This window comes from Schistocerca americana, chromosome 4 (genome assembly GCF_021461395.2).
Source record: "Schistocerca americana isolate TAMUIC-IGC-003095 chromosome 4, iqSchAmer2.1, whole genome shotgun sequence".
NCBI classification, from domain to species: Eukaryota; Metazoa; Arthropoda; class Insecta; order Orthoptera; family Acrididae; genus Schistocerca; species Schistocerca americana.
In genome coordinates, this window is record NC_060122.1 from 33,525,487 (window position 1) to 33,539,842 (window position 14,356).

The following is a 14,356-nucleotide window of genomic DNA, read 5'->3' on the forward strand; positions in this document are numbered from 1 at the left end:
TCTGTTACTGGAATACCAGGAAAGAATCAAATCACAGACAGTTAGAAGCATTACTCTCCCGGAGAGAAGTCGGCATGGTGCCTGTTGTATTCAATTCCGACGCAATTTCTGTGTTTCATCGTCAAGTTGATGGTGCACATGTTACAGTAAACCTTCCCATTTCCATCGCAATCTTTTACTGGAATCCCAGAAAAGAATCAAATCACAGACAGTTAGAAGCATTACTCTCCCGGAGTGAAGTCGGCATGGTGCCTGTTGTATTCAATTCCGACGCAATTTCCGTGTTTCATCGTCACGTTGAGGCTCCACAGGTTACAGTAAACCTACCCATGTCCATCGGAATCTTTTACTGGAATCCCAGGAAAGAATCAAATCACAGACAGTTAGAAGCATTACTCTCCCGGAGAGAAGTCGGCATGGTGCCTGTTGTATTCAATTCCGACGCAATTTCTGTGTTTCATCGTCAAGTTGATGGTGCACATGTTACAGTAAACCTTCCCATTTCCATCGCAATCTTTTACTGGAATCCCAGAAAAGAATCAAATCACAGACAGTTAGAAGCATTACTCTCCCGGAGTGAAGTCGGCATGGTGCCTGTTGTATTCAATTCCGACGCAATTTCTGTGTTTCATCGTCACGTTGAGGCTCCACAGGTTACAGTAAACCTACCCATGTCCATCGGAATCTATTACTGGAATCCCAGGAAAGAATCAAAGCACAGACAGTTAGAAGCATTACTCTCCCGGAGTGAAGTCGGCATGGTGCCTGTTGTATTCAATTCCGACGCAATTTCTGTGTTTCATCGTCACGTTGAGGCTCCACAGGTTACAGTAAACCGACCCATGTCCATCGGAATCTATTACTGGAATCCCAGGAAAGAATCAAATCACAGACAGTTAGAAGCATTACTCTCCCGGAGAGAAGTCGGCATGGTGCCTGTTGTATTCAATTCCGACGCAATTTCTGTGTTTCATCATCAAGTTGAAGGTGCACATGTTACAGTAAACCTTCCCATTTCCATCGCAATCTTTTACTGGAATCCCAGAAAAGGATCAAATCACAGACAGTTAGAAGCATTACTCTCCCGGAGAGAAGTCGGCATGGTGCCTGTTGTATTCAATTCCGACGCAATTTCTGTGTTTCATCGTCACGTTGAGGCTCCACAGGTTACAGTAAACCTACCCATGTCCATCGGAATCTTTTACTGGAATCCCAGGAAAGAATCAAATCACAGACAGTTAGAAGCATTACTCTCCCGGAGTGAAGTCGGCATGGTGCCGGTTGTATTCAATTCCGACGCAATTTCTGTGTTTCATCGTCACGTTGAGGCTCCACAGGTTACAGTAAACCTACCCATGTCCATCGGAATCTTTTACTGGATTCCCAGGAAAGAATCAAATCACAGACAGTTAGAAGCATTACTCTCCCGGAGTGAAGTCGGCATGGTGCCTGTTGTATTCAATTCCGACGCAATTTCTGTGTTTCATCGTCACGTTGAGGCTCCACAGGTTACAGTAAACCTACCCATGTCCATCGGAATCTTTTACTGGAATCCCAGAAAAGAATCAAAGCTCAGTCAGTTAGAAGCATTACTCTCCCGGAGTGAAGTCGGCATGGTGCCTGTTGTATTCAATTCCGACGCAATTTCTGTGTTTCATCGTCACGTTGAGGCTCCACAGGTTACAGTAAACCTACCCATGTCCATCTGAATCTATTACTGGAATCCCAGGAAAGAATCAAATCACAGACAGTTAGAAGCATTACTCTCCCGGAGTGAAGTCGGCATGGTGCCTGTTGTATTCAATTCCGACGCAATTTCTGTGTTTCATCGTCATATTGAAGGTCCACAGGTTACAGTAAACTTTCCCATGTCCATCGGAATCTATTACTGCAATCCCAGCAAAGAATCATAGCCCAGACAGTAAGAAGCATTACTCTCCCGGAGAGAAGTCGGCATGGTCTTTGTTGTATTCAATTCCGACGCAGTTTCTGTGTTTCATCGTCAAGTTGAAGGGCCACAGGTTACAGCAAACCTTCCCATGCCCATCGGAATCTATTACTGGAATCCCAGGAAAGAATCAAATCACAGACAGTTAGAAGCATTACTCTCACGGAGTGAAGTCGGCGTGGTGCCTGTTGTATTCAATTCCGACGCAATTTCTGTGTTTCATCGTCAAGTTGAAGGTCCACAGGTTACAGTAAACTTTCCCATGTCCATCGGAATCTATTACTGGAATCCCAGGAAAGAATCAAAGCACTGACAGTTGGAAGCATTACTCTCCCGGACAGGAGTCGGCATGGTTCCTGTTGTATTCAATTCCGACGCAATTTCTGTGTTTCATCGTCAAGTCGAACGTCCACAGGTTACAGTAAACCTTCCCATGTACATCGGAATCTGTTACTGGAATCCCAGGAAAGAATCAAATCACAGACAGTTAGAAGCATTACTCTCACGGAGTGAAGTCGGCATGGTGCCTGTTGTATTCAATTCCGACGCAATTTCTGTGTTTCATCGTCAAGTTGAAGGTCCACAGGTTACAGTAAATTTTCCCATGTCCATCGGAATCTATTACTGGAATCCCAGGAAAGAATCAAATCACAGACAGTTAGAAGCATTACTCTCACGGAGTGAAGTCGGCATGGTGCCTGTTGTATTCAATTCCGACGCAATTTCTGTGTTTCATCGTCACGTTGAGGCTCCACAGGTTACAGTAAACCTACCCATGTCCATCGGAATCTATTACTGGAATCCCAGGAAAGAATCAAATCACAGACAGTTGGAAGCATTACTCTCCCGGAGTGAAGTCGGCATGGTGCCTGTTGTATTCAATTCCGACGCAATTTCTGTGTTTCATCGTCAAGTTGAAGGTCCACAGGTTACAGTAAATTTTCCCATGTCCATCGGAATCTATTACTGGAATCCCAGGAAGGAATCAAAGCACTGACAGTTGGAAGCATTACTCTCCCGGACAGGAGTCGGCATGGTTCCTGTTGTATTCAATTCCGACGCAATTTCTGTGTTTCATCGTCAAGTCGAACGTCCACAGGTTACAGTAAACCTTCCCATGTACATCGGAATCTGTTACTGGAATCCCAGGAAAGAATCAAATCACAGACAGTTAGAAGCATTACTCTCACGGAGTGAAGTCGGCATGGTGCCTGTTGTATTCAATTCCGACGCAATTTCTGTGTTTCATCGTCAAGTTGAAGGTCCACAGGTTACAGTAAATTTTCCCATGTCCATCGGAATCTATTACTGGAATCCCAGGAAAGAATCAAAGCACTGACAGTTGGAAGCATTACTCTCCCGGACAGGAGTCGGCATGGTTCCTGTTGTATTCAATTCCGACGCAATTTCTGTGTTTCATCGTCAAGTCGAACGTCCACAGGTTACAGTAAACCTTCCCATGTACATCGGAATCTGTTACTGGAATCCCAGGAAAGAATCAAATCACAGATAGTTAGAAGCATTACTCTCTCGGAGTGAAGTCGGCATGGTGCCTGTTGTATTCAATTCCGACGCAATTTCTGTGTTTCATCGTCAAGTTGAAGGTCCACAGGTTACAGTAAATTTTCCCATGTCCATCGGAATCTATTACTGGAATCCCAGGAAAGAATCAAATCACAGACAGTTAGAAGCATTACTCTCACGGAGTGAAGTCGGCATGGTGCCTGTTGTATTCAATTCCGACGCAATTTCTGTGTTTCATCGTCACGTTGAGGCTCCACAGGTTACAGTAAACCTACCCATGTCCATCGGAATCTATTACTGGAATCCCAGGAAAGAATCAAATCACAGACAGTTAGAAGCATTACTCTCACGGAGTGAAGTCGGCATGGTGCCTGTTGTATTCAATTCCGACGCAATTTCTGTGTTTCATCGTCAAGTTGAAGGTCCACAGGTTACAGTAAATTTTCCCATGTCCATCGGAATCTATTACTGGAATCCCAGGAAAGAATCAAAGCACTGACAGTTGGAAGCATTACTCTCCCGGACAGGAGTCGGCATGGTTCCTTTTGTATTCAATTCCGACGCAATTTCTGTGTTTCATCGTCAAGTCGAACGTCCACAGGTTACAGTAAACCTTCCCATGTACATCGGAATCTGTTACTGGAATCCCAGGAAAGAATCAAATCACAGACAGTTAGAAGCATTACTCTCCCGGAGTGAAGTCGGCATGGTGCCTGTTGTATTCAATTCCGACGCAATTTCTGTGTTTCATCGTCATATTGAAGGTCCACAGGTTACAGTAAACTTTCCCATGTCCATCGGAATCTATTACTGCAATCCCAGCAAAGAATCATAGCCCAGACAGTAAGAAGCATTACTCTCCCGGAGAGAAGTCGGCATGGTCTTTGTTGTATTCAATTCCGACGCAGTTTCTGTGTTTCATCGTCAAGTTGAAGGGCCACAGGTTACAGCAAACCTTCCCATGCCCATCGGAATCTATTACTGGAATCCCAGGAAAGAATCAAATCACAGACAGTTAGAAGCATTACTCTCACGGAGTGAAGTCGGCATGGTGCCTGTTGTATTCAATTCCGACGCAATTTCTGTGTTTCATCGTCAAGTCGAACGTCCACAGGTTACAGTAAACCTTCCCATGTACATCGGAATCTGTTACTGGAATCCCAGGAAAGAATCAAATCACAGACAGTTAGAAGCATTACTCTCACGGAGTGAAGTCGGCATGGTGCCTGTTGTATTCAATTCCGACGCAATTTCTGTGTTTCATCGTCAAGTTGAAGGTCCACAGGTTACAGTAAATTTTCCCATGTCCATCGGAATCTATTACTGGAATCCCAGGAAAGAATCAAATCACAGACAGTTAGAAGCATTACTCTCACGGAGTGAAGTCGGCATGGTGCCTGTTGTATTCAATTCCGACGCAATTTCTGTGTTTCATCGTCACGTTGAGGCTCCACAGGTTACAGTAAACCTACCCATGTCCATCGGAATCTATTACTGGAATCCCAGGAAAGAATCAAATCACAGACAGTTGGAAGCATTACTCTCCCGGAGTGAAGTCGGCATGGTGCCTGTTGTATTCAATTCCGACGCAATTTCTGTGTTTCATCGTCAAGTTGAAGGTCCACAGGTTACAGTAAATTTTCCCATGTCCATCGGAATCTATTACTGGAATCCCAGGAAGGAATCAAAGCACTGACAGTTGGAAGCATTACTCTCCCGGACAGGAGTCGGCATGGTTCCTGTTGTATTCAATTCCGACGCAATTTCTGTGTTTCATCGTCAAGTCGAACGTCCACAGGTTACAGTAAACCTTCCCATGTACATCGGAATCTGTTACTGGAATCCCAGGAAAGAATCAAATCACAGACAGTTAGAAGCATTACTCTCACGGAGTGAAGTCGGCATGGTGCCTGTTGTATTCAATTCCGACGCAATTTCTGTGTTTCATCGTCAAGTTGAAGGTCCACAGGTTACAGTAAATTTTCCCATGTCCATCGGAATCTATTACTGGAATCCCAGGAAAGAATCAAAGCACTGACAGTTGGAAGCATTACTCTCCCGGACAGGAGTCGGCATGGTTCCTGTTGTATTCAATTCCGACGCAATTTCTGTGTTTCATCGTCAAGTCGAACGTCCACAGGTTACAGTAAACCTTCCCATGTACATCGGAATATGTTACTGGAATCCCAGGAAAGAATCAAATCACAGATAGTTAGAAGCATTACTCTCTCGGAGTGAAGTCGGCATGGTGCCTGTTGTATTCAATTCCGACGCAATTTCTGTGTTTCATCGTCAAGTTGAAGGTCCACAGGTTACAGTAAATTTTCCCATGTCCATCGGAATCTATTACTGGAATCCCAGGAAAGAATCAAATCACAGACAGTTAGAAGCATTACTCTCACGGAGTGAAGTCGGCATGGTGCCTGTTGTATTCAATTCCGACGCAATTTCTGTGTTTCATCGTCACGTTGAGGCTCCACAGGTTACAGTAAACCTACCCATGTCCATCGGAATCTATTACTGGAATCCCAGGAAAGAATCAAATCACAGACAGTTAGAAGCATTACTCTCACGGAGTGAAGTCGGCATGGTGCCTGTTGTATTCAATTCCGACGCAATTTCTGTGTTTCATCGTCAAGTTGAAGGTCCACAGGTTACAGTAAATTTTCCCATGTCCATCGGAATCTATTACTGGAATCCCAGGAAAGAATCAAAGCACTGACAGTTGGAAGCATTACTCTCCCGGACAGGAGTCGGCATGGTTCCTTTTGTATTCAATTCCGACGCAATTTCTGTGTTTCATCGTCAAGTCGAACGTCCACAGGTTACAGTAAACCTTCCCATGTACATCGGAATCTGTTACTGGAATCCCAGGAAAGAATCAAATCACAGACAGTTAGAAGCATTACTCTCCCGGAGTGAAGTCGGCATGGTGCCTGTTGTATTCAATTCCGACGCAATTTCTGTGTTTCATCGTCATATTGAAGGTCCACAGGTTACAGTAAACTTTCCCATGTCCATCGGAATCTATTACTGCAATCCCAGCAAAGAATCATAGCCCAGACAGTAAGAAGCATTACTCTCCCGGAGAGAAGTCGGCATGGTCTTTGTTGTATTCAATTCCGACGCAGTTTCTGTGTTTCATCGTCAAGTTGAAGGGCCACAGGTTACAGCAAACCTTCCCATGCCCATCGGAATCTATTACTGGAATCCCAGGAAAGAATCAAATCACAGACAGTTAGAAGCATTACTCTCACGGAGTGAAGTCGGCATGGTGCCTGTTGTATTCAATTCCGACGCAATTTCTGTGTTTCATCGTCAAGTTGAAGGTCCACAGGTTACAGTAAATTTTCCCATGTCCATCGGAATCTATTACTGGAATCCCAGGAAAGAATCAAAGCACTGACAGTTGGAAGCATTACTCTCCCGGACAGGAGTCGGCATGGTGTCTGTTGTATTCAATTCCGACGCAATTTCTGTGTTTCATCGTCATATTGAAGGTCCACAGGTTACAGTAAACTTTCCCATGTCCATCGGAATCTATTACTGCAATCCCAGCAAAGAATCATAGCCCAGACCGTAAGAAGCATTACTCTCCCGGAGAGAAGTCGGCATGGTCTTTGTTGTATTCAATTCCGACGCAGTTTCTGTGTTTCATCGTCAAGTTGAAGGGCCACAGGTTACAGCAAACCTTCCCATGCCCATCGGAATCTATTACTGGAATCCCAGGAAAGAATCAAATCACAGACAGTTAGAAGCATTACTCTCACGGAGTGAAGTCGGCATGGTGCCTGTTGTATTCAATTCCGACGCAATTTCTGTGTTTCATCGTCAAGTTGAAGGTCCACAGGTTACAGTAAATTTTCCCATGTCCATCGGAATCTATTACTGGAATCCCAGGAAAGAATCAAAGCACTGACAGTTGGAAGCATTACTCTCCCGGACAGGAGTCGGCATGGTTCCTGTTGTATTCAATTCCGACGCAATTTCTGTGTTTCATCGTCAAGTCGAACGTCCACAGGTTACAGTAAACCTTCCCATGTACATCGGAATCTGTTACTGGAATCCCAGGAAAGAATCAAATCACAGACAGTTAGAAGCATTACTCTCACGGAGTGAAGTCGGCATGGTGCCTGTTGTATTCAATTCCGACGCAATTTCTGTGTTTCATCGTCAAGTTGAAGGTCCACAGGTTACAGTAAACCTTCCCATGTCCATCGGAATCTATTACTGGAATCCCAGGAAGGAATCAGAGCACAGACAGTTAGAAGCATTACTCTCCCGGAGAGAAGTCGGCATGGTGCCTGTTGTATTCAATTCCGATGCAATTTCTGTGTATCATCGTCAAGTTGAAGGTCCACAGGTTACAGTAAACCTTCCCATGTGCATCGGAATCTATTACTGGTTTCCCAGGAAAGAATCAAGGCACAGACAGTTAGAAGTATTAGCCTCCCGGAGAGAAGTCGGCATGGTGCGTGTTGTATTCAATTTCGACGCAATTTCTGTGTATCATCGTCAAGCTGAACGTCCACAGGTTACAGTAAAATCATGTCCATCGGAATCTATTACTGGAACCTCAGGAGAGAATCAAACCACATTCAGTTACAAGCATTACTCTCCCGGACAGAAGTCGGCATGGTGTTTGTTGTATTCCATTCCGACGCAATTTCTGGGTTTCATCGTCAAGTTGAAGGTCCAAAGGTTACAGTAACCCTTCCCATGTCCATCGGAATCTATTACTGGAATCCCAGGAAAGAATCAAAGCACAGACAGGTGGAAGTATTAGTCTCCCGGAGAGAAGTCGGCATGGTGCCTGTTGTATTCAATTCCGACGCAATTTCTGTGTTTCATCGTCACGTTGAAGGTGCACATGTCACAGTAAACCTTCCCATGTCCATCGCAAACTTTTACTGGAATCCCAGAAAAGAATCAAAGCACAGTCAGTTAGAAGCATTGCTCTCCGGAGAGAAGTCGGCATGGCGCCTGTTGTATTTAATTCCGACGTAATTTCTGTGTTTCATCATCAAGTTGAAGTTCCACAGGTTACAGTAAACCTTCCCATGTCCATCGGAATTTATTACTGGAATCCCAGGAAAGAATCAAAACACTGACAGTTAGAGGCATTACTCTCCCGGACAGAAGACGGCATGGTGCCTTTTGGATTCAATTCCGACGCAATTTCTGTGTTTCGTCGTCAAGTCGAAGGACCACAGGTTACAGTGAACCTTCCCATGTCCATCGGAATCTTTTACTGGAATCCCACAAAAGAATCAAAGCACAGTCAGCTAGAAGCATTACTCTCCCGGAGAGAAGTCGGCATGGTGCCTGTTGTATTCAATTCCGACGTAATTTCTATGTTTCATCGTCAAGTTGAACGTCCACAGGTTACAGTAAATTTTCCCATGTCCATCGGAATCTATTACTGGAATCCCAGGAAGGAATCAAAGCACTGACAGTTGGAAGCATTACTCTCCCGGACAGGAGTCGGCATGGTTCCTGTTGTATTCAATTCCGACGCAATTTCTGTGTTTCATCGTCAAGTCGAACGTCCACAGGTTACAGTAAACCTTCCCATGTACATCGGAATCTGTTACTGGAATCCCAGGAAAGAATCAAATCACAGACAGTTAGAAGCATTACTCTCACGGAGTGAAGTCGGCATGGTGCCTGTTGTATTCAATTCCGACGCAATTTCTGTGTTTCATCGTCAAGTTGAAGGTCCACAGGTTACAGTAAATTTTCCCATGTCCATCGGAATCTATTACTGGAATCCCAGGAAAGAATCAAAGCACTGACAGTTGGAAGCATTACTCTCCCGGACAGGAGTCGGCATGGTTCCTGTTGTATTCAATTCCGACGCAATTTCTGTGTTTCATCGTCAAGTCGAACGTCCACAGGTTACAGTAAACCTTCCCATGTACATCGGAATATGTTACTGGAATCCCAGGAAAGAATCAAATCACAGATAGTTAGAAGCATTACTCTCTCGGAGTGAAGTCGGCATGGTGCCTGTTGTATTCAATTCCGACGCAATTTCTGTGTTTCATCGTCAAGTTGAAGGTCCACAGGTTACAGTAAATTTTCCCATGTCCATCGGAATCTATTACTGGAATCCCAGGAAAGAATCAAATCACAGACAGTTAGAAGCATTACTCTCACGGAGTGAAGTCGGCATGGTGCCTGTTGTATTCAATTCCGACGCAATTTCTGTGTTTCATCGTCACGTTGAGGCTCCACAGGTTACAGTAAACCTACCCATGTCCATCGGAATCTATTACTGGAATCCCAGGAAAGAATCAAATCACAGACAGTTAGAAGCATTACTCTCACGGAGTGAAGTCGGCATGGTGCCTGTTGTATTCAATTCCGACGCAATTTCTGTGTTTCATCGTCAAGTTGAAGGTCCACAGGTTACAGTAAATTTTCCCATGTCCATCGGAATCTATTACTGGAATCCCAGGAAAGAATCAAAGCACTGACAGTTGGAAGCATTACTCTCCCGGACAGGAGTCGGCATGGTTCCTTTTGTATTCAATTCCGACGCAATTTCTGTGTTTCATCGTCAAGTCGAACGTCCACAGGTTACAGTAAACCTTCCCATGTACATCGGAATCTGTTACTGGAATCCCAGGAAAGAATCAAATCACAGACAGTTAGAAGCATTACTCTCCCGGAGTGAAGTCGGCATGGTGCCTGTTGTATTCAATTCCGACGCAATTTCTGTGTTTCATCGTCATATTGAAGGTCCACAGGTTACAGTAAACTTTCCCATGTCCATCGGAATCTATTACTGCAATCCCAGCAAAGAATCATAGCCCAGACAGTAAGAAGCATTACTCTCCCGGAGAGAAGTCGGCATGGTCTTTGTTGTATTCAATTCCGACGCAGTTTCTGTGTTTCATCGTCAAGTTGAAGGGCCACAGGTTACAGCAAACCTTCCCATGCCCATCGGAATCTATTACTGGAATCCCAGGAAAGAATCAAATCACAGACAGTTAGAAGCATTACTCTCACGGAGTGAAGTCGGCATGGTGCCTGTTGTATTCAATTCCGACGCAATTTCTGTGTTTCATCGTCAAGTTGAAGGTCCACAGGTTACAGTAAATTTTCCCATGTCCATCGGAATCTATTACTGGAATCCCAGGAAAGAATCAAAGCACTGACAGTTGGAAGCATTACTCTCCCGGACAGGAGTCGGCATGGTGTCTGTTGTATTCAATTCCGACGCAATTTCTGTGTTTCATCGTCATATTGAAGGTCCACAGGTTACAGTAAACTTTCCCATGTCCATCGGAATCTATTACTGCAATCCCAGCAAAGAATCATAGCCCAGACCGTAAGAAGCATTACTCTCCCGGAGAGAAGTCGGCATGGTCTTTGTTGTATTCAATTCCGACGCAGTTTCTGTGTTTCATCGTCAAGTTGAAGGGCCACAGGTTACAGCAAACCTTCCCATGCCCATCGGAATCTATTACTGGAATCCCAGGAAAGAATCAAATCACAGACAGTTAGAAGCATTACTCTCACGGAGTGAAGTCGGCATGGTGCCTGTTGTATTCAATTCCGACGCAATTTCTGTGTTTCATCGTCAAGTTGAAGGTCCACAGGTTACAGTAAATTTTCCCATGTCCATCGGAATCTATTACTGGAATCCCAGGAAAGAATCAAAGCACTGACAGTTGGAAGCATTACTCTCCCGGACAGGAGTCGGCATGGTTCCTGTTGTATTCAATTCCGACGCAATTTCTGTGTTTCATCGTCAAGTCGAACGTCCACAGGTTACAGTAAACCTTCCCATGTACATCGGAATCTGTTACTGGAATCCCAGGAAAGAATCAAATCACAGACAGTTAGAAGCATTACTCTCACGGAGTGAAGTCGGCATGGTGCCTGTTGTATTCAATTCCGACGCAATTTCTGTGTTTCATCGTCAAGTTGAAGGTCCACAGGTTACAGTAAACCTTCCCATGTCCATCGGAATCTATTACTGGAATCCCAGGAAGGAATCAGAGCACAGACAGTTAGAAGCATTACTCTCCCGGAGAGAAGTCGGCATGGTGCCTGTTGTATTCAATTCCGATGCAATTTCTGTGTATCATCGTCAAGTTGAAGGTCCACAGGTTACAGTAAACCTTCCCATGTGCATCGGAATCTATTACTGGTTTCCCAGGAAAGAATCAAGGCACAGACAGTTAGAAGTATTAGCCTCCCGGAGAGAAGTCGGCATGGTGCGTGTTGTATTCAATTTCGACGCAATTTCTGTGTATCATCGTCAAGCTGAACGTCCACAGGTTACAGTAAAATCATGTCCATCGGAATCTATTACTGGAACCTCAGGAGAGAATCAAACCACATTCAGTTACAAGCATTACTCTCCCGGACAGAAGTCGGCATGGTGTTTGTTGTATTCCATTCCGACGCAATTTCTGGGTTTCATCGTCAAGTTGAAGGTCCAAAGGTTACAGTAACCCTTCCCATGTCCATCGGAATCTATTACTGGAATCCCAGGAAAGAATCAAAGCACAGACAGGTGGAAGTATTAGTCTCCCGGAGAGAAGTCGGCATGGTGCCTGTTGTATTCAATTCCGACGCAATTTCTGTGTTTCATCGTCACGTTGAAGGTGCACATGTCACAGTAAACCTTCCCATGTCCATCGCAAACTTTTACTGGAATCCCAGAAAAGAATCAAAGCACAGTCAGTTAGAAGCATTGCTCTCCGGAGAGAAGTCGGCATGGCGCCTGTTGTATTTAATTCCGACGTAATTTCTGTGTTTCATCATCAAGTTGAAGTTCCACAGGTTACAGTAAACCTTCCCATGTCCATCGGAATTTATTACTGGAATCCCAGGAAAGAATCAAAACACTGACAGTTAGAGGCATTACTCTCCCGGACAGAAGACGGCATGGTGCCTTTTGGATTCAATTCCGACGCAATTTCTGTGTTTCGTCGTCAAGTCGAAGGACCACAGGTTACAGTGAACCTTCCCATGTCCATCGGAATCTTTTACTGGAATCCCACAAAAGAATCAAAGCACAGTCAGCTAGAAGCATTACTCTCCCGGAGAGAAGTCGGCATGGTGCCTGTTGTATTCAATTCCGACGTAATTTCTATGTTTCATCGTCAAGTTGAACGTCCACAGGTTACAGTAAACCTTCCCATGTCCATCGGAATTTATTACTGGAATCCCAGGAAAGAATCAAAGCACTGACAGTTACAAGCATTACTCTCCCGGTCAGAGTACGGCAAGGTGCCTGTTGGATTCAATTCCGACGCAATTTCTGTGTTTCATCGTCAAGTTGAAGGTCCACAGGTTACAGTAAACGTTCCCATGTTTATCGGAATCTATTACTGGAATCCCAGCAAAGAATCAAAGCACAGACAGTTAGAAGCATTACTCTCCCGGAGAGAAATCGTCATGGTGCCTGTTGTATTCAATTCCGACACAATTTCTGTGTTTCATCGTCAAGTTGAAGGTCCACAGGTTACAGTAAACCTTCCCATGTCCATCGGAATCTATTACTGGAATCCCAGCAAAGAATCATAACACAGACAGTAAGAAGCATTACTCTAACGGAGAGAAGTCGGCATGGTGCCTGTTGTATTCAATTCCGACGCAATTTCTGTGTTTCATCGCAACGTTGAAGGTCCACAGGTTACAGTAATCCTTCCCATGTCCATCCGAATCTATTACTGGAATCCCAGGAAAGAATCAAAGCACAGACAGTTGGAAGCATTACTCTAACGGAGAGAAGTCGGCATGGTGCCTGTTGTATTCAATTCCGACGCAATTTCTGTGTTTCATCGTCCCGTTGAGGCTCCACAGGTTACAGTAAACCTACCCATGTCCATCGGAATCTATTACTGGAATCCCAGGAAAGAATCAAAGCACAGACAGTTAGAAGCATTACTCTCCCGGAGAGAAATCGTCATGGTGCCTGTTGTATTCAATTCCGACGCAATTTCTGTGTTTCATCGTCAAGTTGAAGGTCCACAGGTTACAGTAAACCTACCCATGTCCATCGGAATCTATTACTAGAATCCCAGGCAAGAATCAAAGCACAGACAGATAGAAACATTAATCTCCCGCAGAGAAGTCGGCATGGTGCCTGTTGTATTCAATTCCGACGCAAGTTCTGTGTTTCATCGTCAGGTTGAAGGTCCACAGGTTACAGTAAACCTTCCCATGTCCATCGGAATATATTACTGGAATCCCAGGAAAGAATCAAAGCACAGACAGTTAGAAGCATTACTCTCCCGGACAGAAGTTAGCATGGTGCCTGCTGGATTCCATTCCGACGCAATTTCTGTGTTTCATTGTCAAGTTGATGGTCCACAGGTTACAGTAAACCTTCCCATATCCATCGGAATCTGTTACTGGAATCCCAGGTAAGAATCAAAGCACAGACAGATAGAAGCATCACTCTCCCGGAGAGAAGCCGGCATGGTGCCTGTTGTATTCATTCCGACGCAATTTCTGTGTTTCATCGTCCGGTTGAAGGTCCACAGGTTACAGTAAACCTTCCCATGTCCATCGGAATCTATAACTGGAATCCCAGGAAGGAGTCAAAGCACAGACAGTTAGAAGCATTACTCTCCCGGAGAGAAGTCGGCATGGTGCCTGTTGTATTCATTTCCGACGCAATTTCTGTGTTCCATCGTTAAGTTGAAGGTCCACAGGTTACAGTAATCCTTCCCTTGTCCATCGGAATCTATTACTGGAATCCCTGGAAGGAATCAAAGCACAGACAGTTAGAAGCATTACTCTCCCGGAGAGAAGTCGTTATGGTGCCTGTTGTATTCAATTCCGACGCAATTTCTGTGTTTCATCGTCAAGGTGAAAGTCCACAGGTTACAGTAAACCTTCCCATGTCCATCGGAATCT